We start from the raw sequence: 25823 nt of genomic DNA, 5'->3' as shown, positions 1-25823 counted from the left end.
CAATAGATCTTGTCTGCAGAGATGAAAGAGTAGGACATGTCAACAGGGTCCTGACCTTGTTGAAAGTAACTCATTAGTTCCACCTGACTGTGGTACTGAATTTTAAAGAGGCCACACTAATTTTACCAATGCCGATAGAGCTGACTTTCTATCTGAAATAGCTATGCAGAAAAAACTGACAAGTATGTCCCAGTGCAGTCATTAAGATAATTTGCAAAGTAAAGGCCCACCAATGGTGATTATATTTAAATATTCTGTGCAAAATAAATTTAAGAGTGACTAGTTCTTTCAATTACCTCCAGTCTGCAAAAACCTTTCAAAACAAAATTTCTGATTTTTTTTCATAAAAGTCAATCTTGTACCTCTTTTCTCCCTAACTTGAGGCTAAGCATGCTGAAATTTTCACGAAGAACTCCTTTTGCAGATTCGTAAGGGCAGTTTATGAAACCAATCTACAGTCTCTTAAATACTATTTCTGATTGTGTATTAACTTATTTTGTCATTGCATGTGTATCCATATCAGTTTCATGTACATTTGTTTAGCATCTACACATCTCACGAAAAAAATGTGTGTGTGTGTGTGCATATGCAAGTGTGATTAGCGGAGGAAGCAAAGGAGATGTGTGTTACAAACATTGAACAAGCAAAACGTTAAGTTCAAAATTACAAGAAAATTGAATAGTTTTTGAAAATGCAGCCCACTTAATTCAATCAATGATCTAAATCTTGTTTTGATCCATTTTCTGCATCTGTACTTTGTTCAAAGGAACAAATCCCTCTGGGAAGATTTTTAGCAGTCACAGAATAAGAGACAGGATGGGATGTGCATGTTGCAGCAGTGACATAATCCTGGAAAAGGCTCAGCCCTCACAATCAATTGCTCTTGATTCTAAACCCAGTGCTGTTCCCATTGAAACCATTCAGAATAAAGAGCGCTTGGCTTCCTTTCAGGATTTGGCTTTTCCTGCCTGCTTGTGAATTCATTAACTCTAGGGGAATGAAGGGCAACTTAAAAATGTAAGTATGCCAGAGCATAAAAATTTACTTCATACAGTAAACTGAAGAAGATAAATATTTTTCTTCCTGTTAACATGCTATTTAATGCTCCAGTACATGGATGTTTCACTGGCAATGTAGAAAATAGCCATAGCAATACCCTTGCATGGTGCAACATGTACTGGCATCCATGGGAACAGGTTCCAGGCCTTGTTATACTTTTTTAAAGGTATGTCTAATTCCCTGGGTAGCTCTGAGGGAAAGCACTTTCAGATCTTATGCAGCTAGGAGAGAATCTTAAATTTGGTGCAGAAAGGTGTTGGGATGTGTAAGATTCTTTAGGAAGGGTCAGGACTCTGAAATAGCAAAAAGATCCTACTTTTTCTGCCAAAAATTTCAGCTACTCCCATTGGAAAATTTCAGGGGATTCTCACATTCTGTTTTGCTGGGAGATAAATTTCTATTTATGTTAGTGGTACTTCAGGTTGCTCAGTATGTTAGTGGATTATGAAAAAATTGCTCTGACCACAGTTGGCAGAGTATCAGGGCATTAAAATTAAGAGGAAAATAACTCTTACTCCTTATTATCGAGAGCTAAAGCACTCTACAGATACTCATAGACAACATATCTTTGGCTAATTCATATTACAAACACGAAAAGGGAGTTACAACCAACACTATTTCAGCATGTATACCCTGTCTACCAGTTTCGGCTGCCCTGAGCAAACTAAGTATAATTGGAAGTTAATATACCATGAAAATCTTAATGATATTTGAAATCACAGATAAATGCACTGAAAAGATAACAAGGAAATATATCATGGTAAGAAAATATGCATGATAATAGCAGTAATAAGTCACAATTTTTAAACACTGCCTATTAACATCTGCAATCTTTTGCTACCTATTTTGGAAGTAAATGTGTTAGATTCATTTTTAATCTTTGCTCTGCTAATTCATTGTTTCTCAAAGACTTGATATCTCTTCTTTTAAGGAAACACTTAGAAAAGAAAGTGTCCTTTGATGCCCTTTAGCTAAATATCATTGTGTGTCTACATCCTCTGCTGCAGTGAGTCCAGTGAAGAATCTATTTCAGGCAACTTTTTTTTGCCAAAATTGTCTTAAAATTTATGATATTTGAATTTAATTGGGAAAATTTAAATCATGCATGAGGAAGGAGTATTTAGAGGTTATGAAGGGCAGAAGAGCCAGTTCAGTATTACTTTCTTCATGAATCTCTGCCTCAGAGCAAAAGCATTATTTTTGCTATAAGTTCTAAATGACCACAGTAACTATCACACTGAAATTTCTGATTTTTCTTTTCCCAGCCCAATTATATTGTTGAATTACTTCAACTTACAGTTTGCACCACTATCACTTTTATTTGTTCATTCCTTAGACAGCTAAACACAAGAGAAGCTTCTTCTAGCTCTCTGTCGTCTCTGAGCCGTATTTAAAACCCTCTTTTAAGAGATATTATTAAGTAAGAAATACTGGCTGGGTATTCTGGCATTAGATTAAATTACTTCTCCTTGATGCAGGTGCTGTCACAAATGAGACATAGCTATGACTGCAGGAACAGGGTAGAAAGTGATTCGGTTCTGAAACCCATTAACAGTTCCAGGAGTAAAGATTTAACCAGCTGGCTTCACATGGATACATTACACACTTGTCACACACTGCTGCCCATTAGCTCTTCACTACTAAAGGTTAAGAGACTCCACTGGACTGAGCAGACTGAGGGTGGATCAAAACATTATTCTGTTTCTTGCTTAGCCTAGGTAACACACACACCAGGGAAGGTGTAACAGGAATAACAGTAGCAGCCCACTGCATGCTCACAGATGGAGCTAAAGCTACCCAAATGTGAAATAATACAGTGAAGAGTGGAGACTGCTGGGCATTGAGTTCTTTTTGGTTTAGTTCCTTGTTTAATCTTTTGCTGCCTTTTCCTTTTATTTCAAGGGCTTGGCTGGGATGCTTGCTGGAAATGGAATAACGGACTCACGCGTGTGTACCAGCTGGAGCTGGAAGCGCAGAAGTGTTGGTTTGGAACTTCTCACAAAGCCCAGGAGCTTCCAGATATCACATGTGCTGAGAAAAGGATATAGAAGGCAGAAACCAAAGAGTCTGAAGAGCTGAGATTAGCTCCACATTAGCACCTTAGCAAGCTATGGTTATTGGTGGTGGCTCTGCTGAACAAATAAAAGAAGTAGGTCACAGGTCTACTAAGGAAAAAGAGAAAGAGTTGATATGAGGAAGGTGTCCCATACAAGAAGTTGTAGCCATAAACAGATCTGAAGAATACTGAGTATAAGAAGTTTAAGACATACAGGTCCAGAAAGTTGGGACCTGAAGGCAGGTATCTGTGGAAGAAAAGGAGGGGCCTTGGGGGCCATGATATAATGAGAACTAGCAACAAAATATTTTGAAAATGTCAAAAGGAAAAAAATAAGTAAAAGTTTTGACTATCCCCCAGGGGGATCCCCTTTTTCAAAATTAAATCTATGTATCTATATAATGTGTGTACATTTATATGTACACACACACACACACACACACGCACACACATATTTTTATATAAGTTTAAACTTTTACTTGGATTTCTATTATTGCACAGTTCAAGACACTTTTTAGTGTATTGAGCATCATATGAGAAGTTCCACAAAAGTTGCTACAGGACTCTATCAAATCATTAACGGAGTAAAATAGAGTTAAATAACATTATTTTCTAGAAAATAGATCCCATCAGTCTAACTTCAAGGCACTGATGAGATTACAAGGTTGGCTGATACAGGCAGTAGCACTGACACAATACACTAATGCTTTTGCAAAGCAATTGATTTGGCACATCATGACATTGCAATTACAGAACTAGAACATTACAATGTTAACGTGGCAACATTAGATAGATTATAATCTGGAAAAAATAATAAGTCTTAAAATATACATGTAAATGAGAAATCATCGAGCATTTTTCCTTACCCTGTACTCTTTAAATATATTTATCAGTATCCTAGGGGGAGAAACAGAAATATTGACACTCTAGGTGATACTGAATGGAAAAGAATTATACATATTATAGGAAAAAAAGGCCATTGATAATGAACAGTCTGGACCAACAGGTAGCATGGCCACAAGCAAGCAACCAATGTAAAGTCAGAAATCTAGGAAAAAGAGTAAAGACCAGGATGTCTGAAAGAGACTAGCAGGGAGAGTAGCAACACTGATCGTCTGAAAAGAGGAAATCTTGATACATAATCAACAACACAACTTTCAAGAGCAACTGGGTGGGCAATAGTTAGCGTGACAAAAACTAGTGAACTTTTAGTAAGAGTAGGAAAAGTATTTGCTGCTGCTTGGCTCTTCTGTGATGATTATTGGAATAGTTTGTCCACTTCAGGAATTACATTAAGAAACTGAAAAGGAGATGGAGCATGGTCAGAGCAAGGAAGTTACTATGAGAGCTTTTTCTGCTAAATATATCAAGGATAAGGATAAGAGATGGTTCCATCAGCTTAGAATTACCCACACAAATAATTCAATGGAGTGTTAATTGTGATAAGTCAAAGCACAACAAGATCCAATGACTAACACAGGAAACTCTGAACTCAGGGTCAAAATAAAGACTATTTTTGAACAGTGAAGATTTATCAAGGGTGGTGGTACAGCACTGTGATGTTTAAATCAATGCTGCATAGTTTTTCCCCTGTAAAAAGATGTTCCAGCACAGGCAAGGATTATTTCAAAGAAGTCTTCAGGGTTATACGGGAGGTCAGCATAGAAGACCACTATGATTCCTTCTGATATTACACTCAATGTATGAATTTAATCAACATTTGTAGCTGAAATCAACAAGGCAATAGTCTTCATCGGAGTAGGAAAGCCGGTCCCCCCAGTGACTCATAGAACTTGCAAGATGGACTTAAGTCCCTTTTATATAGCTATAATTTTTCTACGTTCTTAGTACTAAAAAAGTGGGGCTCAAATTTGTGCACTAGAACATATGATCCTACTATTTTCATTTGCATTGTAGTTTTCAAATGATCGGCAAATACAAAAGAATCATAGAATCAGTAAGGTTGGAAGGGACCTCTGGAGATCATCTAGTCCAACCTCCCTGCTCAGCAGGATCACCTAGAGCATGTTAGACAGGGTTGCATCTGGGCAGACCTTGAAGATCTCCAGAGAAGGAGACTCAACAACCTCTCTGGGCAACCTGTTCCAGTGCTCCGTCACTCTCACAGGGAAGAAATTCCCCCTCACGGTCAGGCGGAACTTCCTGTGCTTCAGTTTCTGCCCATTGCCTCTTGTCCTGTCACAGGGGACAACTGAAAAGAGTCTGGCCCCGTCCCCTTGGCACCCTCCCTTCAGGCTTACACACGTTGGTAAGATCCCCCCTCAGTCTTCTCCTCCCCAGGCTGAAGAGGCCCAGCTCTCGCAGCCGTTCCTCATAGGGCAGGTGCTCCAGCCTTCTAATCATCCTCATAGCCCTACACTGGGCTCTCTCCAGTAGCTGCATGTCTCTCTTGTAGTGGGGAGCCCAGAACTGGACACAGTACTTGAGATAAGGCCTCCCCAGGGCTGAGTAGAGGGGCAGGATCACCTCCCTTGACCTGCTGGCAACACTCTTCCCAATGCACCCTAGGAGACCATTGGCCTTCTTGGCCACAAGGGCACATTGCTGGCTCACAGTCAACTTGTCATCCACCAGCACTCCCAGGTCCTTCTCTGCAGAGCTGCTCTCCAGCAGGTCAGCCCCCAGCTTGTACTGGTGCCTCAGATTGTTTCTCCCTAGGTGCAGGACCCTGCACTTGCGTTTGTTGAACCTCATGAGGTTCCTCTCCACCCAACTCTCCAGCCTGTCCAGGTCTCTCTGAATGGCAGCACAGCCCTCTGGTGTGTCAGTCACTCCTCCCAATCTGGGATCATCAGCAACCTTGCTGAGGAGGCACTCTGTCCTCTCATCCAGGTCATGATGAAGAAGTTGAACAGGATGGGACCCAGTACTGAGCCCTGGGGTACACCACTAGCCACAGGCCTCCAACTAGACTCCACACCACTGATGACAACCCTCTGAGCTCTGCCTTTCAGCCAGTTCTCAATCCACCTCACTGTCCACTCATCTAACGCACACTTCCTGAGCTTGCCCAGGAGGATGTTATGGGAGACAGTGTCAAAAGCCTTGCTGAAGTCAAGGTACACAATGTCCACTGCTCTCCCCTCATCTACCCAGCCAGTCATTCCATCCTAGAAGGCTATCAGATTGGTTAAGCAGGATTTTCCCCTTGGTGAATCCATGCTGGCTACTGCTGATCACCTTCTTTTCCTCCATATGTCTGGAGATGGCATCCAGAATGAGCTGTCCCATCACCTTTCCAGGGATGGAGGTGAGGCTGACCGGCCTATAGTTGCCTGGGTCCTCCTTCTTGCCCTTCTTGAAGACTGGAGTGACATTGGCTTTCTTCTAGTCCTCAGGCACCTCTCCAGTTCTCCAGGACCTTTCAAAGATGTTGGAGAGCGGCCTGGCAACAACACCCGCCAGCTCCCTCAGTACCCGTGGGTGCATCCCATCTGGGCCCGTGGATTTGTGGATGTCTAGCCTGCCCAGAAGCTCTCTAATCTCTATCCTCCTCAACCAAAGGAAAGTCTTCCCTTCTCCAGACTTTCTCCCTCACATCCAGGCTACAGGATTCATGATCTAAAGCATATCTGCCCATGAAGTAAGTGCATGTTGATGAGCTTACACCACCTTAACTTGATTTTCTACTCTAAAATAACAAATATTTTCCATGAATAATAACAGCAATCACTAGAACTAATCAAGGGTGGTTTCCGGTAGAGTTCTGACCTTGGTCATTCTCTCCAGCTCCTCTTCTTAATTACTGCAGCTTTGCCCACCATGCTTGATGGGTGTACCACAGAAGGCAAGAGAAGTCCACCCATGTGCCAATCAGCCTGCTGGTGTTCACATGACAGCTGGCCATACCTCAAATGTCAGAGTGCACAGCAGCCAGGCGTTCCTGCTTTCCCTGAGAGTTCTAGACGTATTTCTCTTCTACTCAGATTCCACTTTTGACAAAATTAAGAACAGAGTTTTAGCTGACACTTTTCCATCCTCTTTCAAATCTAGTTGCATTTGACCAAATGGTTTAAGTTATTGAGGAGGACCTAACAGACAGAGAAAGAGATTGTGTTATATCATATAAATTTAATTTCCTTAGGAAACTGGACTAAAAATTTAAATGGGGATTCTAAGCCTGATAGTTCCCTTTCAAGACGAAGAATGAAATAAGAAGATATGCTTGCTTTCCTGCCAGAGGAAATTGCTAAAACAGGCGTTTCTTTTAATTTAAAGAACAGACCATGTAGTATTGCTGTTTGCCCAGATGCTGTCAGAAAAGGTCGTTGACTTGCTGGTCAAAGAATAATAAGTAATAGAAAAAAGATTACCAGCTGTTTATTAGGGTGATCTAACAGAATCAATCCTTTTATACCCTTTTTAATTATTTATAAATTAATTACTCAAACTGTGAGTCTACAGCTTGTCTGTTAGCTTTAATTCATTTGTTCTTCTTTTTATCTTGATTTCTTGCTGTCTTTTGGAAAAGCCTATTGTAGTTACGTTTTTTATTTTCATCACACAATGCTTTTACCCATAGTAGTGAATCTTCTGGAGAATGCAGTAGGTAGAATTCCAATAATTTTGTCTGTTCATGCAGCTGTCACACAGCAGCAACAGCCAAATGGATGTTGAATTTAATCACTGTCAAGAACTCCACAGTATTAACCCATGTGGAGGAAATAGATGTGTGGAAGATCCAAGGATATATGGATCAAAGAGAATTTCAAAGCACTAGAAAGAGTGAGAAGCATAATTAAGCAGCAAATATGACACCTAATAATGCTGACCAGTGGCGATTTATACCATCCTTGAAGGCCAGCTTTTAAGTAAGTTTGCATCCTTAATTTTGCAATATTCTTTGCAGCCTCAAATAAAAGCATATGTAAAGGTTAGCATTGTCAAGAACAGCAACCCGAATGACACAATTTATATGAACAAAAATTTGTGTTCAAATGTTTAACTGGACCCACCTTCATTTCCTCCATAGTAAAGGAGGAAACTGGAAGCTCTGTTTCTCTATTGTAATTACAGTTCCCTAATTCAACATTAGCTCAGTCTCAGTGGCAGAATCTGGGCCTTGCTCATGAGTCTCCAACTCCTTCCTTTGGGATATCTCTTATACCAAACCACATGGTTTAACACAACAGAAAAGAACAGTTGCTATTCTCTGGTGTCCATATGAAAAGCTAAACCTCTCCCCCTCTGCAGCAGCAGGAGCCAAGAATGGGGATAAACTGGAAGCTGAAGGTGACCCCAGCATGTCAGAGACCTCATTGACAGGGCACTGTCCCTCAGTATCTGAGTGGGATCAAGATGGTGATAGTGACAGATTCCATTGACAGCTCCAGAGAAGGCACAGTGATGAGTCATATCTAAGGTCCAACCAGGAACATCAGGAGACAGTGCTGGAAACATAGGTCCAAGGTCTATCCTAGAGGCAGAGCAAGAAACATGATAGGACAGAGAAAAAGCTAGGAGATGACATAGCTTGAAGTTCATCTGGGGAAAGAATACTTTTCTGAAAGTGTAAATTCCCTCTATAAAAATGCTCATTTAATCAGAAACTCAATTTTCCACAGAAAGTAAATTTTAATGGAAAATTTTCTGTAATAGAAAAATCAGTCCTCTTCAGTGAGGAAAGAAGTGAAAATTCAAATGCAAACTTTTTTTAGGCTTAATCCTCATATTGTGCCATTGAATCTTAGGACCCATGGGGCTCATCAGTGTTAGCATCTTGCAGCGAGGAAGATAAAGTACATAAGATGGGTGTACTGTGGAAAGGACGCCTTATTCCCCAGTGTGTGATTTCCTCCCTGTTACCAGGGAGAAGCAAGAACCACTTGCCTTAGTCTCTGCTGATGAGATAGTACTTTAAGGAGGATTAATGCAAGTGAAATGATAGAGGAGAAGAATTTCCTGTGATTAGGTTTATTTAGGTGCTTGGGGTATTCAAAACTGCTGTTGAGTCAATGAAAAGTTGGATTTCCTAAATCAACAGCAGAAAAGATGTAGCATCACTTTGATGATAAACACAATTAGATGTGTGTAATTCACTTAAGGCACCAAGCTTTTCAATCTATTTGCTTGACATTTGTACTTTATTTGGATCAGCTTTTAGAGGGTCTTAAGCAGCTGCAGCTCCTACTGACTTCCGTGGGCACCGTGCATGGCTCAGTAACCTTCTGAATTTGTCCTTTAGTTGATGTTTGGAAGTATATTCCAGAGCAATTATGAATTAATATCTTACCTCTTAATTTCCCCATCCAGAATCATGTAGGTTAAATAACATCTTGTTTCCATATCAGCTTCTACAAGGATTTTCCCACTGGCAAACTTGCTACGTGTGGTGCTTCTCAACAGCATTTGCGTTCAGCACAAAGAGTCTGTGGAAACACAAAGAAGGCAGGAGGTCTCTCAGAGCCAAATGTTTTTTCAAGAGGGAGAGCACAAGTGACTTGCTCAGCCACCACCAGTCATACCACTGCAGCAGCGTGGTAGCCACCATATGCACTTCCTAGTTTCGTTAAACCCTTTTGCAAAGCCTGCAGCCATCAATCATCTGGTTCAAATGTCACGGTATGGTCACAATAGGGTTGCCTATGTGAAATACATTATTCAGCTTCCCTTTGGATACACTGGGATGTTGTGTGATAGCAATTAGTTCTTAGGAAAGTCTAATTCCTTCTTGATTAATGCATCTTCATATTAGCTCTGGACAAAAACAGAAAAAAAATGATGTAATGTGAAAAAGTTGTTTTTTTGGCCAAGTGGAAATTTCAAGAAGAAAACGTTCTACTTTTGAGAATAAAAAAAAACAACAGAAAATAATAATTCTGAACATATTTATCAAAGCCAGAAGCATCGACTATTTTCATCCAAACACTGTTGGTTAACAGTTTTTAAATTAAAATATGAACAGTTTTAGAGAAAAAATATTTTCCTCGTTATTAAAGGACAATCATCATGAGCAAAAGAAGAGTGTGAAATACTATCAGCTACCTATGTGGGTTAAAAAAAGAGAATTTGCTCCTGATGATTCCTCTCCCTTTTTTCTTCCCCTACCCACTTCTACCCCCTCAGTCCTCAGGAGAGAGCATGAGGAGGGGGCAGGCATTTTTCCCACCAACGAGGCTGGGCCAGTGACAAGGACTCCTATAAAATAACATTGCTATATCGTAAGATTCCAAAGGAAATGCTTTGAGGTTCTTACCAACTTCCTGATATTTTAGAATTATAATTTTAAAAAAGTATTTTCAGTTATTTATTGTCCTTAATACTTAAGAGAAAAAAAAAGAGGGAGAGAGGGAGGGATGTTTACCACCTCAAATGTACTTACGGAAGTTAAGGAATGATCAAGAATTATCCCTGGGTTTTCTAGTGTTCCTATCATATTTATAAACACCTCTTCTCATTCATGTATTTTGGACTAACACCAGCCAATATCTCTTCGCAGGCAGTAACCAAAATACATTATTTTGGTTCTTGTGTAGGCAAGAGGAACTTGTATGTCTGATCTAAAAGTTTCTGTCTGGGTTGTGAAGGCATCACAGATTTCTGACAGTTTTAAATACATACAAAAAAGTTTGGACAGGACCATTTTTAATGGTTTTGCTAATACTTGACACTATACAGTTTTCTAAACCTTTTATTTTCATACTGTTTTATAAACTTTGCCTAATTAATCACAGAGCTTGTCCTACCTTGTTATTTGGGAGATGAACCGAAACGGTTGGGGTTGAAGCACTTTGACGAAATATTACCATTGTTCCGCATCTACCGATGGGATTGTTCCATGGATAAAGGCAAGAGTTCCTTTTTAAGTTCAAACACTACATTCACTTTAAAATTGTTTATAAAAGGCAGAATGAAAGGCAGCTATTATTACCTATTAATTTGTTTAATGAGCTTATGAATTTTAAAAGGTATTTCACATGGAAGGAAAAAAGCCTGAAGCCCACAACAGCAATCTTTTATGCAAGATTAAAATTGAGAAATAAATCTGAAAATCAAAAAGTAAATGTGTTTTTATGTATTTATTGCTAAAATGGTGGTCTATCAGTACAAACTATAAGTGAATTGATACAGCACATAATGCAAATTGAATGTGAATACTATGCAGAAAAAGGCAAATTGAACTGTCTGCAATTTACATGTTTACAAAATGATTCACACTTCCCATCTATCTTCTATTTCACATTTACAGTGCAAAATAAAAAAAAATGAAAAAAGAAACAAGATTTTGCTCTTTATGAAGGAAATATTTCTGTCATTTTAAATGATTCTAAAAACACGTAATGTGTTTTATGTAACAATTGCCACAATCCATCAGATATATATACAAGAAGTAGCATTAGATGCTAATGTAACCAAAACAAGAGAGACTGCAGCACCTTCTGTCCTGTGCTTTGGGAAGCACTCTCTGGGTTTTCAGGACAAGACTGAAAGCCATTTTGTCTGCTTAAGGCAAAACCCAAAGAGCGATATAAGGTGCCTCCGAGGGCACGGCAGCGTGGCACCCCGGATTGCCAGGGGGTCAGAGGCAGCAGCCAGGTGGGAGGTGCCGTCCCCGGTGGCACTGGCTTTCGGCAGGGGCCCTTAACACCTCAGGTGAATGGGAAAACTACCTTTTTTCCTCCTGCTAAGGGGCATTCCTTTCTTCTTTCACATCCAACCCAAAAACTGAAGCTAGGTGGTTAATTTGAATCAAGGACATCAAGAGTTGTAAGCAAATCCACAGTGCACCTTTTTGGTGGCAAAGTTACACGCACAAAGAAAATTTGCTGTGCCTCACTTTAGGAGGCTAATTTACAGAGAGCCTAAGCACCGTCTGCTGCATTTTAGATGCTTTGAGCTTGTTGTGCTCAAAACCCAAGCATCTGAAGTTGAACAATGAAAATTAAGAAACACAAAACTAGAGACCAGTTTCAAAAACACTGTCCTATCTAAGTTTACAGAGTATAAGAACTAGAATTAGCATAAGGTTTTCCCAGTAAAACCTAATGATGCTACAAATTGGCAATGAGGACAATTCTTAAACATGTGTTATCTAAATGATTAGTGAAGAAACTACAGTAATCAGCAATTTTTTGAGGTTGTCTTTCATTTTATTGAGCATAAAGGATCATTATAAGCCTCAACAGCATAGAGAGTTTTCCTGATCAAATGAAAGATCATGTGACTCATATAATGAAAGACCATGGTATTTTTATGTTAATATTGCAGCTAATGATAAAGAAGTACCTTTACATCTTCTTGCAAGTAGTGTAAAAATATCACATTAAGCACAACACACAATTCGTATCACCACTGACACCAAAAAAGAAGTAAACCAGGTTTAGAAAGCCATTTGCCTCTTGCACCTCCAAAATACTCAGCAGTCCATACAGTATAGAAGAGCTAAAAACACTTGCAGTATGAATTTAGGATTAATCTGAGTGATGCCTTAGATCAAAGTCTGAGATATTCAAGCCATACAGAAACATGTGCTAACAAATCTTTATCTTTTATATATTCTTAAGCTAGGAAAGTCACTGCATCAACTGAGAATGGAACAGAAGTGAACAGTACAATCCAAAGAGCGGTAGACTTGAATATAAAACAATGTTGGATTAGTATTGTGCTGAGTAACCTAATTTGCAAAACCACAAGGGAAATTACTATCTTATCAAGGAGTTCTATTTTCCATGCCTTTAAAAAGGACAAATAAAGTGAATTTATGAAATGCATGATTAAATCATCCAATAGAACAAGTAGGTCCATCTGTGTATATTGGTTACTTGTGGTATTTTTAAATTAAAAATTAATCTCATTTTTTAAAAGACAAAATTCCTTTTACTATGCATAGGCAATATATCTGTAGTAGATGAGCAGGCATTCACAAAACTCGATCTAATTTATGTTCATTCACCATTGCCTATAAGCCTTGAACATGGTGTTTTGCTCACAGTGACAACACAGTTGATCCAGTTTAATAGACTGCACTTTGGAACAGCATAAGCTCCTGCAGCTTGATAAAGTGCTATAAGAAAAGCATTACAGGAAACCTGTGTTACCTGATACTAATTTTCAAAGAAAAAGCTGTGTAAAAAACCAAACTCCCTTATATACTGTTCAGAGGGGATGAGAGCAAAGCAGGCCAAAAGTACATGCTATCTAGAGAAAATTGAGTATACTCATCCTGTGATAACAATAAAGTGTCTCCATAAGATGTGGTCCAAATGATTTTGAAGCTATGCCACTTGCTTTGCAAGTACCAAAGAGCTATATTCATTTCTATAAATGACAGATTACTAGTAACCTTCTAACTGTTCTTGTGGTTTTGAAATCCTGAAATTCTTATACCTCTACGTTCCTAAGAAGTTTCAGTGAAATTGGTTTGCAGAGACAAAGTTGTCAAGAATTTTCTTTTGCAGCTATTGAATATCAAATCTGTTTTCAATTTGTTAACATTAGCTAAAATACTTGGGTATGTTTCTCATTATTTACTGGTATAGCATTTTTACTGCTAGTCTTTCTGTCACATCAAAATCTTCTAAGTGTGTAACTACCCACAAGACAGGAAATTTTTGACTTGAGATTGGGACCAGTAGTATCATCAGAGGAAAAGACGCTGTCATATATGAGACAGATCTTCACCAGAACAGGGACTTATTGGCAATGGATACATCCAAGCCATTGAAACGACCCTTAAGTTTGCAGGACCTGCTATTCCCTCCAATCCCCTTTCACAGGACGGCTCTGTATTTTTCTTTTCTCTGCTAGATACTCATCTATGGAAAAGTAAGGTCTGTGATAAGGCTTTATTTGTGAATATGATCCTGAGTCCTTTTGAGTCAGTACCTCATTTTGTTTTCCATCAATCTATCCAACTGCAAGGTGAAGCTCCAAAAGATGTTTGAAGCTTTTAGTCACTGAAACACAATATGATTTCTACTCTGCCAGCAACAAATGAGAGAGAGCTTTTACCTCCAGCTTCTATCTTCACTTATTTAATACTTTATTTCAATCTGTATGTACAGCAAGAACACCTGGAGCTTTTAGTCAGGAATCCAGACCCCTCTACGCTGTATAGATGTGGTCAGGAGAAACAGTGGTTATCATGGGAGCGTCATTTTTGAATATCAGGGTATTAAAAGACTAAATATGAACTTCAGGCCACTGCCTTTTGATAGATATTTTGTTTATAGTTTTTAACAAAATTTCAGTGTACCAAAGAACAGTAATAGTGGCAGCCACTGTTTGCTGGATCCAAAGATACCTGAAGTTCCTGGGAATGGGGGGTGGTCCTCATAGAGCCATCTGGAGACACTCAGGAGCAGAGATGCCTCCAAGGATGGCAGTTTGCCAGGAACCTGGACTCTCTGCCTTGCCAGTGCCTGCAGACACAGAGCAGCTCCAGGAACACGTGCAGATGAAGAGCTCTTGTCCTTGCATCCTTCTCATACTTGGCTTCATGTCTGCAGCACGCAGCCAGCGAGCTTGAGATGGCACCAGCTGGAGGTCCTGCTCCATAGCGGTTGTGATTGTCACCACCACCACTCCTGTCCCTGGAGAGCCAGAGGGAAGTGGCCCCAGCCCCTGACAGGGCAAGAGGGAGCTCTTGAGAAGACGAAATCCTTCCCACCCAACCCGTAGGTGAAAATTGACCTCAGGAAAGGCAAAAGGCTGGAGATAATCATGGCACATCTTCTGAGAGACTATTTCTGAGGGCTGAGAAGGGCCTTGAGGCCCCAGAGGATCTCCCAGTGCCCTTCAGAGTCCCACTGGCTCATCCTTGCCTCTTCCCTATGCAGTCTCTAACGCCATTCCTAAAAGAAACTAGCTAACTATCCCAGCCCTCACTTGGCCTCCAGACACCCCAATACCCTCCACAGCACACGCACGCATGCATACACACACGCACACACACGCTGCATTGCTCCCTCTCTCTTCCAAGTATACTGCCCTTGCTACAAACTTTAGCACCACTGCCCTGGTTCAATTTTGCCTGCATTGCTGAAAAGCTCTAAGCACAGCCTTATAAAAGCTGATTGCCATTCTTGTAGCCTCCTTCAAGTTTTCTTGAGAAGGATCTGAGATACATACTTACAGAAAGAGGTTGAGACATCTACTTAAACAGAAACACAGCTTGCAACTTTAGCTAGTAGAGGAGAACTAGCACCCATTTCAATCCAGAAGGCAAAATCTTTCTAATGTGTTTAGGTTCACTATACGTTCAGATTCTGTAGTGACAGTGGTGCCTACCTTGTTCAGTGAAGATTTCTTTTTATCCACAACATTCAGGATGTGGCCTGCAGGCATTATTTAAGCCGCACATCCAAACTTTGTACTGAATACAAAATTATGCCATGTATTCCTAATGCTCTACAACATTTGAATACACATATCTTATCAACAGCTTGGTAAGGAAAAGCGATAGTATTTGCACTTACAGGTGGACAATAAAGCAAAGAGATAAGGCCACTGTCTTCCTAGTCTCCACAGTGCCACACAGGTTCTTCACCTGTGTGATTTTATTTGTCCACAGACACTTCCTCTCTTTATCTAGACAATCTGGGTAAGTGGGTAAGGAATGTAGAGAGATGCAGATGTCTGATGTGAAAAAAGTATAGAGGCACAGATACTCTAATACCTGCTGTTTCTTGCTTGCTTTTCCCTTCCACCAAACTGTCTAGGTCTCCTACCTAGCTCTTGCATCGCATCCCTGTTATTTGTATCCCAGTTCCCTCTTCCCACACTGCTCTCTCTTTAGTTTCTGATTTCATACTCAATAAAGCACTAGAGCTGCTTATCACAATATTTGTTTTAATGTTATACAATGACATATTTTCCCCTAAACAGTCTCAGAATCAGCCAAACCATTTTGACTGAAATCTGTCAGATGGGGAAGAAAATTTACCTGAGCAACACAGTAGAAATTTCAGCCAGAACAGCTAGTTTGGCAAAACTACTGAAAGAAAACACGGTCTATAAATACATCACATAAAAATGATGTTGAGGGGACATTGTTACAGCTGTAAAACCAGATATTCAGAAGTCAGGAAATGCCAGAGTTAAGGAGGTGTGTGCAACATTAAGTCAGCCTCACAGCAGATCTGCTCAGAAAAATCTTTTTAACTAGCATAATGCGCTAGCTGTTATTGCCAGAGGTGCGTGAACAAGCAAGCCATTTTGCCTACTGCAGCGTGGCAGAACGCATGGAGGTTTTCACTTCCAAACAAGGTACTTGAATTTTATCGTCGTTTACCACCTGCCTTCGTTTTAGCTGCCCCATTCCCTGCTTTGATGCTCGCTATCAGAAGGCGCAGTCGCACAGCCTGCTGTCCTTCGCTCGCCGGGGAAGGCAGCGGGGAACCCGGCGCTGCACTGCCGAGACACATGCTGCCTCTGTGGCGTGGTGGCTGACGAGGCAACCGTAAGGTTAATGCAGCATCCAAACAGCTTTGTCCATTTTGCCTGCTATAAAAGTATCTTTAGGGGCTTTTCCAGCTCTGCCACCTTCAAAAGGAAATGCTTCATTTTTCAGGCATAGAAAAGTATTAGCTTTAAAAATAAGCACTAGAGAAACCACAGTAGATTGCCTGCCATTATTGATTCTGGAAGGATTGCTGACTGAAGTGCTACACACCAACAGAGCAATAGCGATTTAATGTTCATTAAAGTTTAGAATGGTTTCTCAGTGAGAAGATTAAGAGGTCAGGCAATCCACTGAATGTTTTTTGTTTGTTTGTAGATTCAGGGTAAGATCATGCATGCAACATTTTCCTTTTCAGATTGAGGTGACTTGCCTATGATGGGAGATAAGATGTCCCCTTCAGGACTCACAAATTCTTTTAAAATACAATTTAAAAATAAAATATTGGGCTGTGAGAGTGAATCTTGATAATGCAGCATTACAATATCTCTCAGAGGAAACAAAAGAAAAGGTGCGGTGCTGCCATGGTTCAGAAATTGCTTTATTATCTGACTCACAGTTGGAGCAGAGCAGTCTCCACTCTTGGCATCTATCACAAAGCATCAGAAGAACAGCACTGAGCTACAATTTTAAAGTTACAATGGAAAAGGGCTATTATTTCCACTTTGTAGGAGTATAGCTCCCTGCTATCTAGAATAGCTGTTTTCCTCTCAGTCTCAAATTCTGAGTCTGACTCGGGCTCATTAGAATGTAATTTCTTTTTGTCCAAATATTGTTGCCTTCTTAGAGTCACAAAGAACAGGACTGAAAGAAATTCAGCAACTTTTTCCTCTTGGTTTACCTATTGATATATTTGCTAATACAGTAATTAAAAGCAAATTGCACTCCTGTATAGCTACAGAAGTAATTATGAGCTATTTCTAATAACTGTTGCCAAAATAACAACTCACAAATTGTCTCATAGAGCATCTTCTGCCCTGTAGGTGCCTTACAGGTTCAGCAGCTTCTTTTCTTTCTCAACCACTCTTTCTCAGCACTAAATGTAGAACTTCAGCAACTATCCTCAAAACATGGCTAGTATCCAAAGTTTCATGGTCCTCTGGTTCCACCCTACAGATCCAATCTTAGCTGATGCTGGAAGATGAGATGGTCCAGAGGAAGCAGCAATTCCCATTAGATCCCTTCTACTTCCCCTGCACACTTCACCTGCAGTAAAGCACTGCATGTAGGTACCAGTCAGGAGAGCTGTGCCTGTAAAGAAGCAAGGGGCGTTTGTGACTGTAAGATGCAAGTGTGTCCCAGCACACCTACAAACTAAAGGGATTTGCTCCCCTTCTATAAGTTCCCCTCCTGAAGCACCATCTCCAGAAAAACAGAGATCCTACTCTTTGTCTCTCACACTCATGAAATTAGAAAAGATCAGTTTTATGACTTTTTATGGAGTTTTAACTTAGGTACTTTAGCACCATATCCTCTAGGATATGCTCATTTGTTTCCTTGTAGCAGATGCGAGGCATTATCCATCATGTGCAATAAGCACGCACCAAAGGCCAAGGGAAGCTGTAAAGTATTTCTGGTGCTCTATTAATGCTGACAAAACCAAGAAAGTAAAAACAAGACTGGAAAACAACTGCAATAAATTTATCTCATTGGTTTTCTGGCATTTTAAACCAGATTTACTAGATACAGTATCTTAACTTCCCTTGTCAGTCAACATTTCAAGAGAAGAAAAAGTTGCATTTGGGCTGTCTCACAACTGCTTTCTATTTCCAGCTTGTACTCATCTTTCATCTCACATCTGATTAAGCCACTTAATTCAAAGGAGATCAGTTGTTAGGTCACATTTAGCCTTGGTGAAATACACCTGATGAACAGCCGCAGATCGGGATCTCAGGCTTAGCGTGTCTTACCTGCTAAGGAACCATCTCTCAGGGGGAGAAGGTGACCAGCTCACTGCTGCGCACTCCAGGTCTGGCTGCTCTCACAGGATGTGCTGCTAGGTTCCTCCCTTGAATGCCAACAGGTGCCAAGAAAGAGAGGGAGTGCCATGCAGCTCTTGCTAAAGAAAGCAACTGGAAGTCAGGCCTCAGGTCTCTTTTCCCAAATTTTCCCATATATAGACATTGTAGGACTGAAGTCTTTCTCAGTTCTCAGCTGAAAATATTTCTACTTTTGATGCAACTACCTATCTGTTAGAAAGTAGGCCAAGAAGGCAGAGGAAAATGATTAAAAATTAATTAGCATTTTTGCTCTACTCTCCTATTTTTCAAGAAGAAAATGAATTGAAAACAACTGTCTGTGCTGGTTGTTTTTATTCTGTAATAATAAGCCCTGTAGATCCATTCTGGTTTGGCTTTTCTCCAGCAATACACTGATTCAGTTTAAAGTAGGGAAAATAAAGTTATTTTGCTGGAATAAGCCTGAAGTGGGAAGAAGCTAAATCAAACTAAACACCAGGATTTTTATTCTTTTGTAGATTAGTTATGTTCTTTTAGTAGCTATACAAACCTATACAAAGCTATACAATAGTTGGGCCAGTCCTTGTCTAACTAAAGTTCAGAGAACTTTGCAAAAAAAGGAGGAAAAGTTCTTGCTCTTTTCATATTTCCATTTTCCTAATTAATATAAAAAATGTACCATTAGAAACTATTTTGCTTGGTATCTTCTGCAAGGCACAGAATTTCTGTGCTATTTGCTTTACTGTTTTAACTAGACAAGCTTTGCTAAAACCAAGCTTTTAATATGGCAGTAAAGCAGTAAGTGTAGATCATTAGCTATCCTCTTCCAGCTGGCAGTAGCAGAGTTATACCATTTCTCTTTTCACTACCTTTAGGCTAAAAAGGCCAGGCAGCAGACAAGAACACTACCCCGTAACACAAACAGGACCTAAGAAAATCCTACATATCTAAAGTAGAATTAAAAAAAAAAGGTGTCATGAAACAAATGTGAAAGACAAGATCCCTTAGATTTATCTTCTTCTGCAATCTTCACTATCGATAGCATTGTTTCTTACAGCATTGTGTTACCAAAGTATGGTAACATCTATTCAGAAATAGATGCTACTGAGCAATTTGCTTTTTCCTTCACCCCTGTATTCTTGCAGAATCACTTCTGCTTCAGTAGCACAATAATATAAGCAACTCACTTATTCAACACAGCTTTTACATACACTAGCCAACATTTCTAAAATTTACTGCAAGTTTGACGTGTCAGATCTGGGGTGCTTAACCTCAAGTGCTAGAATCTACTATCTGCATGTGTTTAGCACTTACTGACTTCAATGTGAGTGCAGTATTGGCACCAATTGCCACTTTCCATTGGTAATATTCCTTTCTGGTATTTCTCAGGCCCAAGGACACATGCTCACACGTATGACTGAACAGATCTAATATTTCTGAAAAGGGAGCAGAGATACATATCTTCACAATGCAGGATGTGTAATGGGTAATTTCCAAAATCTGTCTCTGAGTCTGATAACAAGCTTTCTATGTTAATAAGGGTTCCATTTATTTTACATGTCTCACATCCTGAGTGTACCTTATTTGTTGCAGTGGCTTGTCTAATGATCCATCTTCCCTCTTTAGTATTAGTACAATTCTCCAATTTATTTGGCTCTAGAGTCAAATTTATGCCATCTATTTTGCCAGACAGCAAAAGCACAGCCTCATACAGGCATTTAAATCAATCAGATCACAGGATCTCAGACCAGCGAAGTCATTATTTTTAAAATAATTTACTGCCAAAGTACAAAATATGTAGAAATGTATTTGTATCTGCAATTTATATATCAGCAAAGGCAGGCAGATCAGGTAGCAATAATACAGAGTGAACAAATGTTTTGAATCAGTGCTTACATTAGCTGAATTAGACTTGAAAGGACTTCTGAAAAAAAATCCAGCAAATTCATCTGAATACTCACAAGAATATTTTTGTTTGTTTTCTTCTCCCTTACTATTACTGCAGACCTCAGAGGTGAGATGCATCTGTAAGAACCCATTATGCCCTACCCAGGAGCTTTTTACAACCCTAACTCTTTAAAAGCCGTTAGTGATAAACTAAGAGACTTCAGTGACTCAGGAATCTGCAAGTCCCACAGTGCCTACCTACGACCTTGGTACTCATTGTAACTCTCCAAATGCACTCTTCTAAAAATCTACCCTGTTATTTCCAACCCCTCCATAAATCCAGACATCAGCAGTAGAGGAATGACTTTCCCCTGCCCGAGGCACAAGGATTACCCTTGCTGTGGCACGCTGGGAGAGTAGAAAAGAGCTCTGCGGGGGCAGACACATGCAGATACACAGAGACAGAAATTGCAGCGAGCGAACTCAGAGGACTTTGCCCAGTGGGACCTCTGACTGACTTTTAGGCTGCCCAGTCCAGACACTTTCTCAGCCTCCAAACTTTTTGACTGGGAAAGTTCAGCTGCTCCTACATTTCAGTGCACAGTAGATGAAAGTCATCTCACGGCAGAGAGCTAGTACTCCTCAAAGTGTTACATAGGAACTTTGAACATCCCATGTGTCTGTATGATTCCCTGCAGAGACTAATTTCAAACATATTTTTAGTGCAATTGAGAGTAAAAGAGCATAGCTACGTGTATGCCTCACAGAAGTTACTGGGAGAGCTGGCCCTTGATGTCTAGACTGGCTTTCCACTGTGCAAGCTCTCCAAGACCCCTATAAGTGCTCTCCTTGCCCCCTAGCATAGCCCAGGGCTGAACAGTGATGCAAGGGAATAACACTACATGCAAGGAGTCTGCAAGGTAGATATGGACAGTGACTGCAGTACTGGATACTACCCATATGCATAAAGTTAAACATGTGAATATCTGCTAGTAGTAGTATCACGCTTCACTTTGTCTCTCCTATAGCTATAAAGACTCTACAACAAAGATGAACTGGAAGAGGAGCAGTGAAAAGCTAGGAGGACCACTAAAAGAAGACACTAGAAGAACTCAGTATGCATGCCAGCAAAAGGAAGACTGGGAAAGGATACAATAGTTTGATGAATAAGTGATGAATAAACATTAGCAATTATGCATCTAATTAAACTACAAGTCTGTACTGGGCCAAGAACAAAAGGATATAAAATAGTCCTGGCTACCTTAGGCTGCAAATTAGGAAAAGGCTTCAAACTCCCTCAGGAGTGTCGTTATGGAACAGCTTGTAATAGGGAAAGTGTCAGCAACACCCAATTAGCACTGAGATTGAGAAATGCTTTGCACTTGTGGTACATACAGCACACAGGGTATATGGAACCTACAGTGCAGAGGACTATACTAGATAGCTATCTTATTTCCTATGCCAAACCCTGCTGACCAAAAACATTAATGATGAAGAACTAGCATGATGGTCAACAGCCTGATAGCACTTCAGGAACTGGAGAATCAAGAAGTCAAGGTGAAAGTTTTACTAAGAACATCTATAACAGGATTCAATTTGTGGTTTACAATCCTTTTCTGTTTTGGGTTTACTTAAGCTGCATAATTAGCATTTAAGCTGACAATGTGTGCCAGCCAAGTGATTTAGCTTCAAAACATAATTGCTTTTCTTATACTGTCGAGGAAATAAAACAAAAAATATATTCAGTGCACTATTTCCTTAAAAGACCATCTGTAAAGGTGCACTGTTATTGATACTGGGTTTGATTCAGTCTTGGCATAAGCCAGGTATACTGCCAGGGCTGGATTTGGCCAGCTGTGTTAATAATTCAGTGGTAATTTGTTTAACCTGTATCACTTTAAAATGACAACAATAACACAAATGAAGTATGTTTTAAACCTGTGGGTTTGGGGCAAATTTGAGCAGATCATGGAGACAGAGAATGGGATACTTAGTCAACTTGTGTGTCTGATAGCAATGGTACATTGCAGAAGAGAAGTGCTCATCTGTTAAACAGCCTCTCAGATCTCCTAACCCAAAATCATGGTTGACATAGAACAACATGAATGGTTTCAATTTTACTACAGAATGACTGGGAACTTTTCTGCTTTAAGTTACCTGTCTTTCAACTGTATATCTACAGGTAAGAAATAGTAGAATCCTTCTAGGTTTACATCAGAGTAACTGAAGCAGAATATGGACAGTAAAACAAGAAGATTCAGCATGTCAGAAACAGAATAAATACATAAAGGTGAAAATGTATTCAAGGAGATACATAGAATAAGACTCTCTGAAAGAAGTGCATCTGAAAGAAAAAAATGACACTGAAAAGGAGTGGAAAATGGACAATTCAGAAATTTCAAGAAAGAAGGTACAAAAGGGGAAAAAGATATTAAATAAAGAAGTCAGACCAATACAAATAACTGACAAATTCAGGGTGAAATGTGGAGGAAGACAAAGCATGACGTAAATAGGGCTCAGAAATCGTGAAGCGAGTAGGATCTAGGAAAAAAAAATGGCCTCAGCTAAAGAAAGCATGATTTCAGCTAAACAGGTCCTTGACAGGATTTGCAGAAAAAGAGGAACAGGTGAATAGCCTATGAACGGCAGGGTCTGGCATCAGCTGCCCTCAGTTGTTGAGGAATTCTGATTTCTCTGTGGATGAAGAACCAATTTTCAGTAGAGTCCCCCTCTGAAACCCACCTCAGCAATTTGAAGTGCTGTAATGTACCCCTCAAATAAACAAAGTTTTTAGGATGTTATTTACATCTCTCACCACACACCTATGCCAGTGTTTAAAGCAAAGAGGCAGAAACCATGTAGTTTTCTGATTTAAAGCATGGGAGCTAATGCCACAGGAGCTGAGCTGAGGTCCCAAGCTGACTTAGGATCTAACCCTCTCATCAAATCACCCTTGTCCATAGGAATGGGCAGGTAATATGGCTGATCTAATCTCTTTTTTGACCTGTGTCTTGCTCTGGCCATGAAAGACTATGATTTACTGTCACGCAAGTGCAGGAGAGGGCCATGTGGTACAACCAAGCTCAACAAACCACCCAAGCAGTATGGGTTTCTTGGGCTTGCTGGTACCACATGGCCCTGTCCTGCACTTGCATGACAGACAGTAAATCATAGTCTCTCATGGCCCAGGCGAGACACAGGTCAAAGAAGAGATTAGATCATACAGGCTGTTCCCCCGTGATTTATTGGTGAGCCACTTTGCAGTCGTCCGCCGGGAAGGGAGCATCGTATCGTGCATTCTGATGCACCACTGCGAGCCAGGGCGTGGGTTGGCAGGGGAAAGCAGAAAGCAGTTATTTCTAACACTGCACTGTTCTAGGACTACAGCTATTCTCCCAGTTGTATTCATATCGATAATCTGTAGTAAGCAAACTATTTTTAAGAAGGAGAAAATTTCCAGTCTGTTCTCAGCTATACATGGAACAATACAATAGTTCAGAATAAATAGTATTCCTTTTCTTTTTTCACCCTTGGATTAAAATAGCATTTAGTTCTATGATCCAAACAAATACTATTAATAACTAGGATTTATTTCTTGTCACAATACATTAAAAAAAATTTTACTGAATCGTTTTGTTTTCATTCTGCCTGCACCACAGGTACATTTGTGAACAGGAGTCAAAATAGGTGCTGACAGTGATCAAATAAAGCAATGCTATTTTAGACATATTACTTGCTGGAGGGAAAAAAAAGGAAGTGAAGCTTTATTTATCAGCTGTCTTATTACCAAGAATACCACTTTCAAGGACTGACCAGGGGAAGCAACTTCCCCAGGCCCTGGGAGGCTTTCGACAGGCCAGGCTGGTGAATTAACACAGAGGAAATATGTGAAGAGAAGAAGCGAAGGTTTCACCATTCCCATATACAATTTCTTGTATAACCATGGTGTTTGGGTACCTGAATTTTCACACCATAAAATAATGTGAATTTTTTTACAAAGCTGTGGAAGCGCGTTATAAATGCGATAGACACTCACAGCTGGAGTTATACCATGCCAGGTAGGTCAGGTCACCCACACAGACTATAAAGACATATCCCAGTGTTTCTCCCCTAGAAAGAAATGCTGTTACAGCACTTCTTCCCTGATGTTCAGAAAGGTTTCCATGTTGAAAACAGTCTCTTCTCTCTGATGTTAAGACTAGCAGTAACACAGTGATTGCAGAGGCAGCTGGCTTTTAACACCATCAATACCAAGCTCTTCCCTGGCATAATTCCATTGCCTGGATTTTTTTGATTTTAAACAGAATTGGCTGTGTCACCAAGCTTTCGAGATAAAGTTCATGTAGAAACCAGAAAAGGATAAGGTGAAAAGCAAAAACAAGTCAACAGATACACCTTTCATTGACATGATAATCTATAACTCCAGATCAGAAAAGCAGAAAGAAGTTCATGCCAAGTAAAGGATAAACAATATCAGAGCAAGCAAAGGCTTATCCAAAAGGCATCCTGATGCTTCCCTTTTATTTCCTGTTGTTCAGGGAATGAATGCTAAATTCTTTTGAGTACTCAAAGAAGTTACAAAAAGAAAAGGAAGAACTCTTTCCAGGTCCCCATACAAACTACCAAATCTATTTAAGAGTGAGACAAGTTTAAAGGCACAAGGAATGGAAGGAGTCTTGGCCTCATCCCTATTCTAGTCAATAGCTAATGTAGTTAAAGAATTTCTAGTCTGTGCCTAAATTGTTATAGTGTAGGGGGGAACTGCTATCCCCATGGATCAAAGCAATTTATCGTTGTCTTAAGGTTTAGACACATGAAAAAATAATCACAAGGTAAAAACCCACCACACGTAGCTGATAACACATGGTGATTAGCAGTGGCAGTTAGTCTACAACAAATGCATAGCAGTTCCAGTTAGCTCAGCCATCAGTGAAACTGAAACGTGTCGCTTGCCCCAATTATTCTGCTCATGCAATACGCAAGGTCTTGAAATGTGCCTAAGGACACAACCTACATTTAAACTCAAAGAGAAGGTAGGAGAAAGAGGTTCCCTTCCTTAGTAATATCTTGTCAAGCCTTAAGAACACTCTGTGGAGTCACGGAGTAGGTGCAGTATGCTTTCCAGCCACCCTGAGAAGCAGGCGTGCACCCTGCGGTGTGACCAAATGTTTTGCCCACTCTCAACTTAAAAGAAGTAAGACAATGAGCAGCATTGTCTTTGGAACGGCACAGGACAGACAGAAAGTTGAGTTTCTTACCAAGCTGTGTTGACCTCAGATTTTCTACTTCCAGATTTCCCATTGCTCTCTATTGCTTAAATTTTCTATTGTTTAAAAGAATCATTATTATATTTCTATATAATATAATTACATTATAGTTCTTATTATCTTAGCAGCATGCAAAGTGGTATCTCTGCATTCCTGTTCATACTCCCTCAGAGTAC

This window comes from Rhea pennata, chromosome 2 (assembly GCF_028389875.1).
Source record: "Rhea pennata isolate bPtePen1 chromosome 2, bPtePen1.pri, whole genome shotgun sequence".
Classification (NCBI taxonomy): domain Eukaryota; kingdom Metazoa; phylum Chordata; class Aves; order Rheiformes; family Rheidae; genus Rhea; species Rhea pennata.
Note: the sequence above shows the minus strand (reverse complement) of the source record.